This window comes from Lissotriton helveticus, chromosome 10 (genome assembly GCF_964261635.1).
Source record: "Lissotriton helveticus chromosome 10, aLisHel1.1, whole genome shotgun sequence".
NCBI classification, from domain to species: domain Eukaryota; kingdom Metazoa; phylum Chordata; class Amphibia; order Caudata; family Salamandridae; genus Lissotriton; species Lissotriton helveticus.
The window spans coordinates 1,128,255,717-1,128,269,403 of record NC_136071.1 but is presented as its reverse complement, the minus strand read 5'-3'; positions in this window follow the sequence as shown (position 1 = coordinate 1,128,269,403).

The window sequence follows — 13,687 nt, the reverse complement described above, 5'->3', positions numbered from 1 at the left end:
CACCAATGAAAATCTAAAATATGTTTTTCATGTAAAATAAAAATTATAAATGGTAGCCCTTTCATTATGTTTGTTATCAGCATTTGTAGCGCATTTCAGGGGCGCACATGGCTTCATGGCGCAGGGCGTGCCTCTGAGTTGCGCGCGGAGCCTGACAGTAGTCAAGTATCTTTTTGCTGGCTCTGTTATCTGTCTGATCCCTTTAATAGTTTGTCTCTCATTTAGAGTTACTTAAATCATGTTATGTGTGCGGAAATCCACTTACCAGGCATTATTCAGCATTCTCTATTCTCTGGATACATTAACGGCTCCTCCGCTAAGGCGGAGAAGCGTCGCCCCACTGTTTTTCACGGTGAAAAAAAGAGGAAAAATAAAATGAAACTAACTTGATATTATTGTCATTTTATTTTTTCGTGCTGCGGCAGGTTTGCGAGCGGGCGAGGCTGCTTTGCTCTCAGAACAGTGAGAGGAGCAGTGGCCACACTCTGTAAGTGCGCATGAATGTTTAGCCGGGCCAAGACGGCTGGCCAAACATTCATGCGCACTTACAGAGTTCTCCACCCAGGCTGAGAACATGCCCAGGCTCCCATTCCCTGGCTGAGCGCCGAACCACGATGCTCGGACCAATCAGTTTAGGGGAGCTTCGGTGCTTCCAATTTCCAGCTCGAACAAGAGACGATGGAGGAGAGTCGCAGCAATAAGGTGGGTTGATTTTTGTTTTTACACGCCATCCTACTTCCCCGCCCGCCACCCCCAATCCGTGCCAAACACCACTGCAAGATAAATATATAAAAAAACATTAAATGTGTGTTGAAATGTATTGATGATGCACACTTCTTTATATGACAATGGGTTTTTTGTCGATTATCCAGGCTTGACTCAAGAGCAGCCGTGCTAAACAGGCCCGGACTGGCCAAAGCGGGCACCGGTTAATCCCCCGGTGCGCTGCAAGGGTGGGGGCCGGTTTTGGGCCCCTGGGGGCCGATTCTGGTACAGGGCCGATTTAGCTGCAAAATCGGCCCTGTACCAAAATCAGCCGAAAACTGGCCCGAGTGGGGAGGGGGGCCGGCCGAGCACTTTGCCAGGGCCGGTTGTGGTTCCCAGCCCGTGCATCAAAAGAAAAGGGAAGGAATTCTCTGTATCTATAAGATATGGTGCATCCTGTCCTTTTCTCATGTGCTGGTGCACAATGGGCTGCCATGTAGGCACCCTTGCGCCATGCTGCAAGGGTGTTTGCATTGTTGGGGTGATTGTTTTTGTGCATGTGTCCCTTCCTGAACAAAAACAATCATGGTTCCAGAGTAGCCAATGAAGCGCTTCAAAACCCCATCAAGGGGTAGCAAGCGCTATATAAATACAATCCTCTTTCCCTCTTCTACCCCGCAACCTACCCTTCTATATCTAAATAACTGAATAACATATCCACCATTCAAATTACTTCATACTTCACTATACTAACTTTCAGCACTAATCCTTTATGGGTTCCAGAGTAGCATCCTATTCATCAGAAAAGCGCTTCAGCACCCATCAGGGGTAACAGGTGCTACATGAATGCATACCTTTCTTCCCTTTTATCCCTCCACTACCCTTCTCACTCCAAATAACTGACTAATATCCACCACTCAAATTACTTTCAAATTTCACCATAATAATTCAGCACTAATCCTTTATGGGTTTCCGGAGTAGCGTGCTTCAACATCCCATCAGGGGTAACAAGCGCTATATAAATACAAACCTTTTTTTTCCTCTTCTATCTTTCTGCTATCTTTCCGAATCTAAATAACTGACTAACCTATCCACCACTTAAAATTTACCTGCATGTTTCACAATACTAATTCAATACTAATCCTCTATGGGTCCCGGAGTAGCGTGCTACTTGCCGAAAAAGCGCTTCGATGCCTCGTCAGCGGTAGTAAGCGCTATATAAATGAAATTACAATACAATACAATGAGAGGTTTTTTCCTCTTTCTATGTGTGCTGCAGGATGCAGCGCACATAGAAAGAGGACCCGTAAGCCTCCCCTGGGGAAGCGTAGGTATTTGACAAATTTCCAGGTTTACAAAACCTTGTAATTTTGGGAATGCATCAGTTTCCATGGATGTTGCCAGGGAACACCCACAGCATCACCCATGGAAAGCCCCTGTCACGCAGAGTAATCCGTTAAAGGGGACCATATTTACAAGGCCATGAAAAGTCACGTAGCACACTGGGCAGGCACACTGCACCTCTGGTGCATCTAAAAAAGTGATGCACCGGTGTTGCAATGGGCTTATAAATAAGTCCCTTCATGTCTAGTGTGACGTTCTGGACCACCTCCTTGATGGCTGTAACACCAAGCTCACTGCATAGACCTTCTCTAAACTTTCTCTTCTGCGGGTGTGATGCCATTACACATGGGCCGCTTAATTATATTCTAGAGTTCTGTTTCTTATACAGTATTTAAAAAGACAAATGTGTGGTCTCTTTTCAGACTTCGCTCTGATTTTAAGTGTGATTTGATGTAATAGATTTTTTTGTCTGCCATTATGCTCCTCCTCATAGCAGGGATTCTCCACCTGGGAATGCACACAGGAGATGCACAAAGAGGTGTGAACTTTCAGCACCTGGATACTTCACAGTAACCAGGAAAATAGACAAAGACTGGTTTCACTTGAAGGACCATTCTCACCCTCAGCAATGGAGACTGCAGTCTTACCCTTCCCTCCTTTCTGTCTCCCTCACCCTAGAACCATCTACCAAGTGCCTGTGATGCAGGAAGACTTATCGGGAGCTCCTCCAAACAAAATTACTTAATGACATTCCTAAAGCCCTGTGTCTACTGTCCCCACTTTTGTGTCCTCCCTCCTGCTTCAGGATTGTCAGCAAAACACTCCCACTGTCTGGGAAAACAACCTCCCCCTATGCCCCATCTTTGCACACTGACAGGCTAAGGACTTCCAAAATGGAACCCTCAGTCTTCCATTACTCTACTTCACTTATAAATACTATGCATGTACCACACTGGCAACATACACACACATGCATAGCATACACTTGGGATGTTAGTGCTGGGTACCATTGGTATGTGTGGTTGCTCCGCTGCGTAAACAGCCAAGATTGAGATTTGGTAGCAAACAAAGTATAAATCCAATGTTGGCGAGATGCTCTCAGCTGGTGCCAAATAACACAATCTTTGTGAGTTAGTGAAATTACCTTTAATACACAATAGTGAGGGAAGATAATTAAGTCACTCTTTTTTCTTTTTTCTTCACCAACTTCTCTCACCCAGTGTACAGACTCTGTGCCATAGTTGGAAGAGTCCGGACTATGTTTCAAAGGGCTGCCCTAGGCTTGACACACTGCAAGTTCCTGCTCTTAATGTTTAAATTATTAGTACTCTTTGACTCTCATGTTTAAGCTGTCTGCCCAGGACACTAATCAATATAATGCTGTTTCTTTCTACAGCTGACATCCTCAAATTGCTCCCTATCTCAGAAAACCTTCTCCCACTATACCTCTAAGCCCGTGCATGAACACTTGAGCTTGATTTGCTTCCGGTTGATTTGTGCCCTTTCTTTCTTTGGAGTGACCTGCTCCTTACCTTCACCTCTGCATGCCTTCTGTTTCTGAGTATAGCCTTCTCTCAGCCACATGCCTACCTGTTTTAATCTCTGTTATTGTATTTCTGTGAATGGTTCTTACCTAATTTCATAGATCACAATCTCGCCTTCTTTACAACCATATCCCTGCAACCTAACAATACCTAAACTCCGCCAGCCAATTTACCTATCTTGCCAACCGTTTACCTGAAGTCACCTAGCCCCCACTAATGTTCACACCTAACTGGTACTAATTGGTACCAACTAGAATAAATACGTTGAATGTTTTTTTCTTTCTCTCGTGAGAGCACATAACTAAAATAACACCCAAAAAACAGAATCATTAATCAATTAAAAAATAAAGAATACTAAACAAATTAGTAATACAACTAATGTATTTCTTATTCAAATAGCTTTCCACCCTATTCCACTTTCCCCTACAAACCTAACAACTCGCTAAAACACTATAAATTACTAACACAAATTAAATAAAAAATGGCAAATCACTTAAAATCAAAGCTATATATTAAAAAATGTATAACTATTATACCAACCATAGTAACACATACAGTTAATATATTAACTAAAACACATTAAAATAATTTAGACTGATACTTTTTACAAGTATATTACTAAAGGTGATTTTAAACACAACAATATTCTTAAAAACAATATAACTCACCCAAAAATGTTATTCATGGCAACGATATTCTATACCACGATTTTTAGGCATCACAATATTTTTTCTGATATTAAGGTGTTTTAATATTTTGAACTCAATATTTTGTCTAAACACCACCACCAGTGAAGATGCAGATGAGCTGTAGATTAGCCCTAAAGCCAGCAAATGCTGCACTTCTGCTCCAGGAGAGGGCCCTTTGTTATGTTTTTGTGCGGCTGTCTGGTCACGCAGACCTATTTGCTATGTTCTCCCCACTGCAAACCATGAGGATAGAAGGGAGTGAACCTGCAGCAAAGGTTTTGACTCCCAACACAAACCCTGAGAGATTCAATAGAACAAAGTATCACTTGGAAGCCTGGAACCCCATATCAAGCCTCAAAAAGTGGTATTTTGAGTAAGGGGAGGGGCGAGGTGAAATGGCATGGAAAGCAAAGCCACAGCTCTAGCCTTATGATAGCAAACTGTGAGTGTAGCAGGGATTTCTCTCAGCTTGCCTTGAGCTGTGTCCATATTCCTGACCATCTAAAAAAACAGACTCGATAGTGAGACCAGTGTGAATGGAGGAAACAGTGTGGACACCAGTTACAGCAGGACTGTGTTATCCTTGAGGCAGAGGGGGAAGCTAGGTTTGATTAACAATTTCTAAACCGCACCACACAACTGGAAGAGAACCTGGCTCTGTGTGTCAGGAGTCCAGGATAGCAGACTGAATGGCCAGACCAATCCTTTCAATGTAAATTAAAAATGACTATTACCTGCAATCCAAGCCAGTCTTCTAGCTTTGAAGGCAAGAAATAGACCAAATTGTCTCACTTGTAGCTGTGTTGGTTCTGTCATTGTCAGCAAGAGCCCTGGCACTTACTTACTCTTTTACAAATTAAGCAATGTTCTGAAGGATTGCGCGACAGGCCAACATAAGCATGTTCTCATCACAGCACATCCACAGCATCGTTAATCTCGTGGCTGATGCTTCATTGGTGTATTTTCTCATTTAGATTCAACAACTACAAGACATTGTACACATGTGTGTCTTTCAAGTGTTGGTTCGAACAACCTTTCTAATGGGAGGAATTTCCATGGAATTCCATAATCTTTCCCTCATCTAATATTCATCTTCTTGGATTTCTAGTGCTTTATGTATAAGCTACCATGCGCCAAGGGAAACAATTAGTGGTTTTTCTACAGACTTAATATAATTATTATAGAAAGCCAATATCACCACAGCCCTTTCTAGCTATGTACATGACTTCTAAGTGCAATCAGGGTACCCTTAAACATAATTCTAAATAAAGTATGAAAACCCACATTTCTCAAGTTTGATATCACTCCCATCAAACTCCCAAGAAGCACAGGGACATAGAAACTAAAATAGAGAACAGTGCATGCTCTAATACATTGCATTACTTAACACTGAATCCATTACAGACTCTAGAGCTCGAAGCCCATATATACTAAGACATTATCCATAGACACAGAATGGGAAAATCCTTTGATACATCAAGCCCCCATTGCTCAAAGGCTGGGAGGATTTTTAGCTAGAAATCGTTAATTCTTTGTGTTTGCAACAATAATTATTTCAGAATTTCAGATCCTATAATTGGATTTAGGTGATTTTACCTTGCACACAGTGATATTAAGGTGCCTTGGAGCAAACTGAGTGAGGCAATTTGCTCCCACCCTCCTTCTGCTTGAAAGGCTCTCTTGAGCTACTAAGCTGATGAGTTTGTGTGGATGCAAATGCACCCAGTGAGTGGTGCAGAGACCTGAGAGGACTTTGGACAGCATTTCCAGCAACCTCAAAATTACTTGTTGCTCTCTACTGATGAAGGAAAGACTCCAGAAACACATGTCTAGAAATACACAGCACAGGCTGCACCAACAAGGGCGAAAAATTAAAGACTACTACTGAAGTAAGTGTTATATCATGACCTTTACTGTGATGCAATGGGGCAAATTGAGTGCTGGGACAGGCGGCAATGTGCTTTCACCCTCCTTCTGATTTTTATGAAGGTATTATCTTCAATTGCTCTGTTTGCTGAAATCCAACTCTGCAGGATAGGTGCGGGAAAGAGGTGCAGGAAAATAGAGAATGGGAAGGCACAGGGAAAATCGGATGAAATGGACCTAAAACTTTTTTTTTTTTCTCAGTCGCCTCTCCTCACCCCTTACTGTCGCGGTTCGACCCTAGGGCAATTTCATCTCATATGGTAGAAATAGTGCTATTTGAAGTAGGTGCGTCCTACTCACCCTTCCTCCTTGAAGCAAGTTTCCGCCGAGATTTTGGAGAGGCTTAATCATAGGACTTATTTGCACCTTTATCTTAGCCCCTCTCCCCATCACCCATAGTATTGTAGGAACGGAGTCCAAAATCTGTATCTCTTCTTACTCCGACCAGCCATGTCTAACTTTGCTATAGCTCTCATAGCTCTTAACCATTTCAAGTCTGACGGAGGGTCTGCAGATACCCACATCCTGCAAATTTCCCTCCGAGCCACCAATATACCATAAAACACCAGTTTTGCTTTGTCGTTGAAGCCCTTACCTTGTAAATCAGTTCTTCCCGTCATAACAAGTTCGGGGCTTACCTCAAGATGTTGGCCCAGTACGGTTGACAAGCATTTACTCACTGCTTTCCAGAAGTCCTCTATCGCCGGGCATGTGACAAACATGTGCAAGTCGTCTTCGTTCGGGCTGCTACATTTGGAACACCTCACTGTTCCGCCAGCTTTGAATTTCGCCAATTTTTTGGGTGACCAATACGCCCTGTGGAGAGTGAACAAGTGGTTTGTCCTTAAATTCGCCGGTTTTACCACCTTATAAAGAATCAACATAGTTACTTGCCATTTGTCCTCTGTCGTGATCCTCGGCAAGCACTCTCCCCACAGGGTCTCCGGCAATGTAAAAGGTCCATCCTCCATTTCCACTATTGACCAATACCACATCGCCACTTCTTTTTTAATCGGGGGTCTCCATAGCCAGCTTTTCTTCAAAAACATTTTAATGCCCAATTAAATTTTCGTTCCCGGCGGACCAGCTTTGTATCTGGAGATATTTAAACTTAGAAAACTTGTGTCCCCACTTGACTTCACAGTATCTCCACGGTGCTAAGCTACCTTCTATAAACAAATCCCCCCATCTCTGAGGACCCACTAGTTTTAGTGACCTTGCCAACGCGTCCTCGGACCAGCTCAGAGTTCCTGGTGTATTCCAAATCGGTGCCATTGCACTAAAATATGGTGTCTTTGTTGCCCTCCTAACTCTGTACCATAGCATTGCTAGGTCTTTTAGTACCTTTAATCTTATTTTTTTAAAGTACTTCGGGTTGGCAAATTTGTACATAAATCCATTCTGCATGGTCTTCTCCTTTCTAAGCAGTGCTGACAATAATTTACCAATGGCTGAACTCACTGGAGTGCCCAGAAGCATCCTGCAGTTCTTCAACAAAAAAGCCCAAGAATAAATCTGGAGGTCTGGAGCTGCCAGGCCTCCTTTCAAAGGTTTTCTCCTGATCTTTTTCCAAGATATGCGCAATCCTTGGATGCCCAGATAAATGACCCAAACTCGCTTTGCAGCTTTGTGAGCCCCTCCTTCTCGAACATAAGTGGTAGGGAGTCAAAAAGAAAAGTTATCTTGGGTAAAACCATCATTTTCACCAAGTTAACTCGGCCATATAATGTTAGCGGCAGGTGCGTCCAGCCTCTCATAGCCAGAGAGATTTCCTTCCTGACTTTAGCAAAATTAACTTTAGTAAGTTCCTTTATATCTTGTGTTATTCGCACCCCTAAGTATCTTATCTCTGTTTTGCAAGCTATATCATCTGTTTTTAAATTCCAGGACATGATCTCGGTTTTGTCAATATTTAATCGATATCCAGAGACCTCACCAAATTTCTTTGTTATGGTATCTATGCATCCCAGCAAATGATGTAGTTTAGGGGTTAAAATAACTATATCATCTGCATATAGCCCGATCTTTCTGGCCCATCCCTGAAACTCGAAAGATGGAATCAAATCTGCCTCTCTAATTTTACAAGCTAACGGTTCTATATAAAGATCGAACAAGAGAGGAGATAAGGGGCATCCCTGCCTTGTGCCCCTCATTACTTTTATTGGCGGGGTTAATGTCCCGTTTACTAATACCCTCGAAGTAGGTGACTGATATAGCCGCGCCAAGACCATGCCAAAATTAACCCCCATCTATAGATGTGTTATTAAGGCTTTCAAATACACCCAATTGACACGATCAAACGCCTTGGCGGCGTCCAAAGCAACTACCGCCAAGGGGAGATTGTGTGTGACAGCCACATCTATACTGCATATAAGGGAAAAAGTTAGCTCCTTTAAATACCTGCCTTTAATAAACCCCTTCTGATCTTCGTGTATAAGATGTGGGGCGACTCTGGCCAGCCTATCTGCCAGGATCTTAGCAAAAAGCTTGTAATCGCTATTTAAAAGCGAAATCGGCCTATACGAATCCATGTATTTCGGTGATTTCCCAGGTTTAGGAATAACTATATTATTTGCCTCATTCCATGATGCAGGGAGGGCCGCGTTTCCCAAAAAGATGTCATTAAAGACTTTCGTTAATAAGGGTGCCACTCTCCCAGCCAAAACCTTATATACCTCAACAGGAAGCCCGGCCGGGCCAGGTGCCTTCCCTTTCTTCACCTTCTTAATAACCTCCTCAACTTCTCCCTGCGTTATCTCTTGGTTTAATATTTCCTGAAGCTCTTCTGTCAGTGGATTCAAAACCTTCACCCACTTGTCTATTTCCTGTTTAGCTGGAACAAGATCCTCCCTATACACCTCTTCAAAATACCTGTGAAAGGCATCAGCAATATCTTTTGTGTCGGTAACAAATCGCCCTGGCTCGCCATCCTTCACTTCTTTAATCATGCTTCGTACCCGTCTCTCCTTGCTTTCCATGCTAATAATTTACTTGTGCCTTCACCATATTCAAAATGCGCCAATTGCCTGGCCTCATATTTTTCCTTTACCCTATTGGTAACCACCGTAACCATTTCTCCTTTCAATTCGTCCAGATCTTGAACGATCTTTTCCTTAACCTCGCTGCTGCCTGCTTTTACTATCTCTACCTCCTTTTGATGGACTTCCTTTTCCAAGAGCTCTACCCTGTTATAATATGCTCTTCTTTTGCTTGCACCCAGAGCTCCCAACCTCCCCCGAAGAAAAGCTTTACAGGCCTCCCAGACAATGTCAATTTTTGCTGACCCCACATTCTGTTCTGTAAATCCATCCACTTCCTGCCTTAGACTCTCTATCACCTCGCAGTCGTACAACACTGTACGGTCCAACCTCCAGACTGAATCCAAATCGCAGGCCCCTGTCTTCACCACCAAGGTAACTGCTGAGTGGTCTGATAAATGCACTCCAACATGTAAAATGTGTTTTGCTCTCTCCATCAGTCTCAAATCTATTAAGATGTAATCAATCCGTGATCTATGACGGTATTTTTTATTATAATAAGTGTAACCTAATACTTGACCCGACCTCTGTCTCCAAACGTCACATAATCCAAACTGGTCTATCAATCCCTTTACCCTGTTTGACATTTTGCTATTTACCTGCGCCCTATTATTGGAAGATCTATCTAGCCTATTGTCCAATACGGTATTAAAGTCACCCGCAAGCATAATATTGCCTGAAAGGCTGAGCATCTCCTTAGCTAATTCATCGAGAGGCCCCACATCATCCTGGTTTGGGCCATAATAACCTAGGATATTGTAAGTGAGACCACTAATTTTAATGTTTACAATCAGCCATCTTCCCTTAGTGTCTTCCACCTCGCCCTCAATGGTACAATCTACCCCTTGCCTGACCAACAGTGCAATACCTTTCATTACCACCACTTGTGGAGTGTAAAAAGCATGCTTCAACCAACGCTGTGATCCAATAAATTTCTTACTCTCTTCCCCTGTTAAATGGGTCTCCTGTAAAATCATAATATGTACTGGGAGATCTCTCAGGTATTTCATAATCATATCCCTCCTAGACTTCACTCTTAAACCGTTCACCTTCCATGAGATCAAAGTCAACTCTGCTGCACTACCCCCATCATCCCAAGTCCCCTCAAACCTCAATAACACCCTGGTGAGAAAATAGCTCATGAGAACATTTTAAAATTTTTCCCCGTGTCCCCCTCCCCTCCCCCGCCTTCCCTACCTCCCTTCCCTTCTCTCCCCCTCCCCCTCCCTGGAAAACCCAACCAGCTTCCTTAGGCCCTACCAAGGCCCTTCGAGTGCCCGTTATGAGTGATGATGGCGTATTTTTCCAACACTTAACCTTATTAGCAAAAATAAACCTCTACCTGGCTAGTGCTGTAGACCGACTCTTTTTGAGCCTTTTTCTATTTACACACTTCCACCCTGACATTGTTCCAAAAAAGCATCCACATCCTCAACAAACCTGAAAGTGTGCATTTTGTTCTTCCACATGACTTTTAAAAAAGCCGGAAATTTCAGTTGCACAGTAGCTCCCAGACTTCTTAACGGCTCGATCCTTTTGCCTAACTCCCACTGCCTGTTTGCCGTTACCACCGAAAGATCTGACCTGACCTCCACTCTAGCATCATCCACCATCAAAGCTCCCTTCTTCAGAGCAGTAGCTAGAAGCTTTTCCTTAAGGCTGTATGTTAAGAAATTAATCAAAATCCTTCTAGGTTTTGAGCGATTTGGATTCAGTCTGAAGGGATCACGGTGTATCCTCTGAATGTCCAGAGAGATCTCCTCCTCAGTTTCCTCTAACTGTAATTCTGTTCTTAATAAGTGAACAATATAACCTTTTATGTTGTCTCCTTCTTTCCCTTCTGGTAGTTTCAAAATTTTTAAATTATTTCTCCGTTGCATGTTTTCTAATCTTTCCAGCCGGTCCTCATGCGCCCTCTCCCTAAATCTAACCTCTTCCAGTTCTTTGCTGTTTTCCTCTACCTTGCCTCTGATCTCCTTAATCTCTAGTTCAAGTGCCTCCCTGCGCATGCTCAATTCATCAAACTTAGCTTCCAACAATCCACATGCCTCCCTGATCCCCTCCTGATTCGCCTTTGACTCCTCAAAACCTTTATGTACATCCAAATCAAGCTTTCCTTAAAGGGCAATAACCGTGCTGTCCAAATTCTCAGCCCCCGATAAGCTCTCACTGCCTCCTCCATCGCCCCCTAATTCCTCTCTGCCGCATGATAGTTCTGACGAGGGGGAATCACCTTCTCCTAAACTTGTAGATCCATCATTAACTCCCTGTCCTTCCTCCTGCTCCACGTCCACCACATCTACTACATCTTGATTGTCTTGATTCTCTTCCTCCATCTCTAACACCTGGTATCTATTCGGACTTAGATGGTCTACCCACTCTATCAAGCTGTTTTCTAACCCAGGCACCTTAAAACCACTTCCAAGGACCTAAAACTTTGTTTTACTTCAATAAACCCCTTTCCAGATTTTAAGATACAGCAAGGAGCTAAGAAGATGGCACAATATTACATAAGTTAAGCATATTTAGCTGTAACACGACCTTTCTCTGCGATAGAGAGCACCAGCAGTCCTATCTAACTTTGCCCAGGACTGGTTACTCAGTGGGCTAATGCATCTGTTCCTGCAATCTGGTCACAGATTCAGATTCCAGCAGTTCCCCTCATCCTCTGAGATTTATAAAATGAGTACAGTCTGGTAAAAATGAACATCTGATGTTGAGTACCACAATTTCCTGAGAGGTGAATATGCACTTTACAAAGACACACTGGCTATGCTCCATTTTATATTCCTCAGTATGGTTGAATACTCTATGCCATGGATTTAACAGCTATTTGAACCTGTGAGGTGACTAGAAACTAGATGTGGTGGTTCCTGAGGCTTTCCTGCCTAACCCAGGTAGATGTCAAATGTATCGAATATTATCCCTCTTGCCGGTTTTGCAAGAATGGGTGGGTTTGTGGCCGTCCATATCCCCGGTGTTAGCAATAGCAGTGTGGCCTGTCGTTTTTCAAGTATCAGTGGATATCTGTGAGGCGGGTGGGATCTTTGGCTAGTTAGAGTTTGGGGAGAAGCCAGTGGCGCCAGCAGTCTATAATGCAGTAACCTGATTTTTATATATTATAGTTGTAGAAGGGATGTCTAGGAGTCTTGTTATGCATTTTCAAGTGTAAATTGTTATCTTCATTTGAATAATGGAACTGTATTCTACAGCCATCATATCACCTTCAAGGCTGACATGTTTCACCCTTAGTCACATATCATTTCTGGTGCTTTCTCAAGGCAGGTGTGTCAGTACGTAATAATGCTCATGTCTACAGACTGCATAGGGACAATTTTTAACAGACTGCAACCCGGGTGGGTTTACAAGTATGGATGTTTCACTGGTCAAATATATTGGCCATACTGACAGTTCTTAGCTTAGAACAAACTTAGAATTCTGTATTGGACAAGTATTATAATGTAATCAAAAGCATACAACTGAACTCGTACAAGAAGGCTCTACAGTTAAAGTCTATTCCACAACTAAAGGCCATTCCACAACTAAAGTCTAGTATCGATTTGTCTAGTAAGATTTTGGATCAAAGACCTCCAGTGTCTTCTGCCGCCCTCCATAATGTATCATAAAATCTTTGTAGGACTAATGTCAACCCAGCATACGCAGAATACAAGAAGTTGTACATGCTGTGTGTGAGCTCTACTGGCAAGTTTACACCACAATAATTTGTTTTCACGTAACTAAATAGCACAATTAGAAGCACACAGAAATCTTTTGGCTTTTTTCCTTGACACTGGAGAATTATACACAAGGTGACCACATTCTTCCAGGTCATTACACTCATTATTTCCACTTCTGTTTTTTATGTGATAGACTAATGAAGTTTAGGTGTTATAGACTTCATTTGATTCCTTTAAATTATTAAATAACACACCTGAAAACGACTGTTTGTGGGTGAAAGATTGTCCATAATGACCTGGTATGAGGTAGTCACCCTAACTATACCTGGCCAGAGACATTTGAAGCATGTAGATGGTAATCGCCAAAAGTAGCCAAATTGAACAAGGAAATGCCAAAGAGTGAGGAATCTTGGTTGAATGGATTGGTCTATTGGCTGCTCACTGAGTAGTAATTTACGACTTTGGTAAAGGTAGCAGCAAAGTCACCTCCTAGATGGGGATAAGGAGGACAATTGACATTTAAGGTGTCAAATGCCAAATCCCAGCATGGCATGTGATGCCTTACACTAGAAGTGTTCTGTGACAATGAAGAAAAAGGTATTTGCCATATCACCTGTGCTTTAAATGGGCAGGCACTGCTTTGTACTGAATCCATGGACTTATTTTATTTGCAAGGGAGAGTACCTGCAATTCTTGGCCCTGCTATAATGAATTTAATATAGAGTACCAGTACCTCTCAGGAGCAAACAAGTACTCTCAATAGT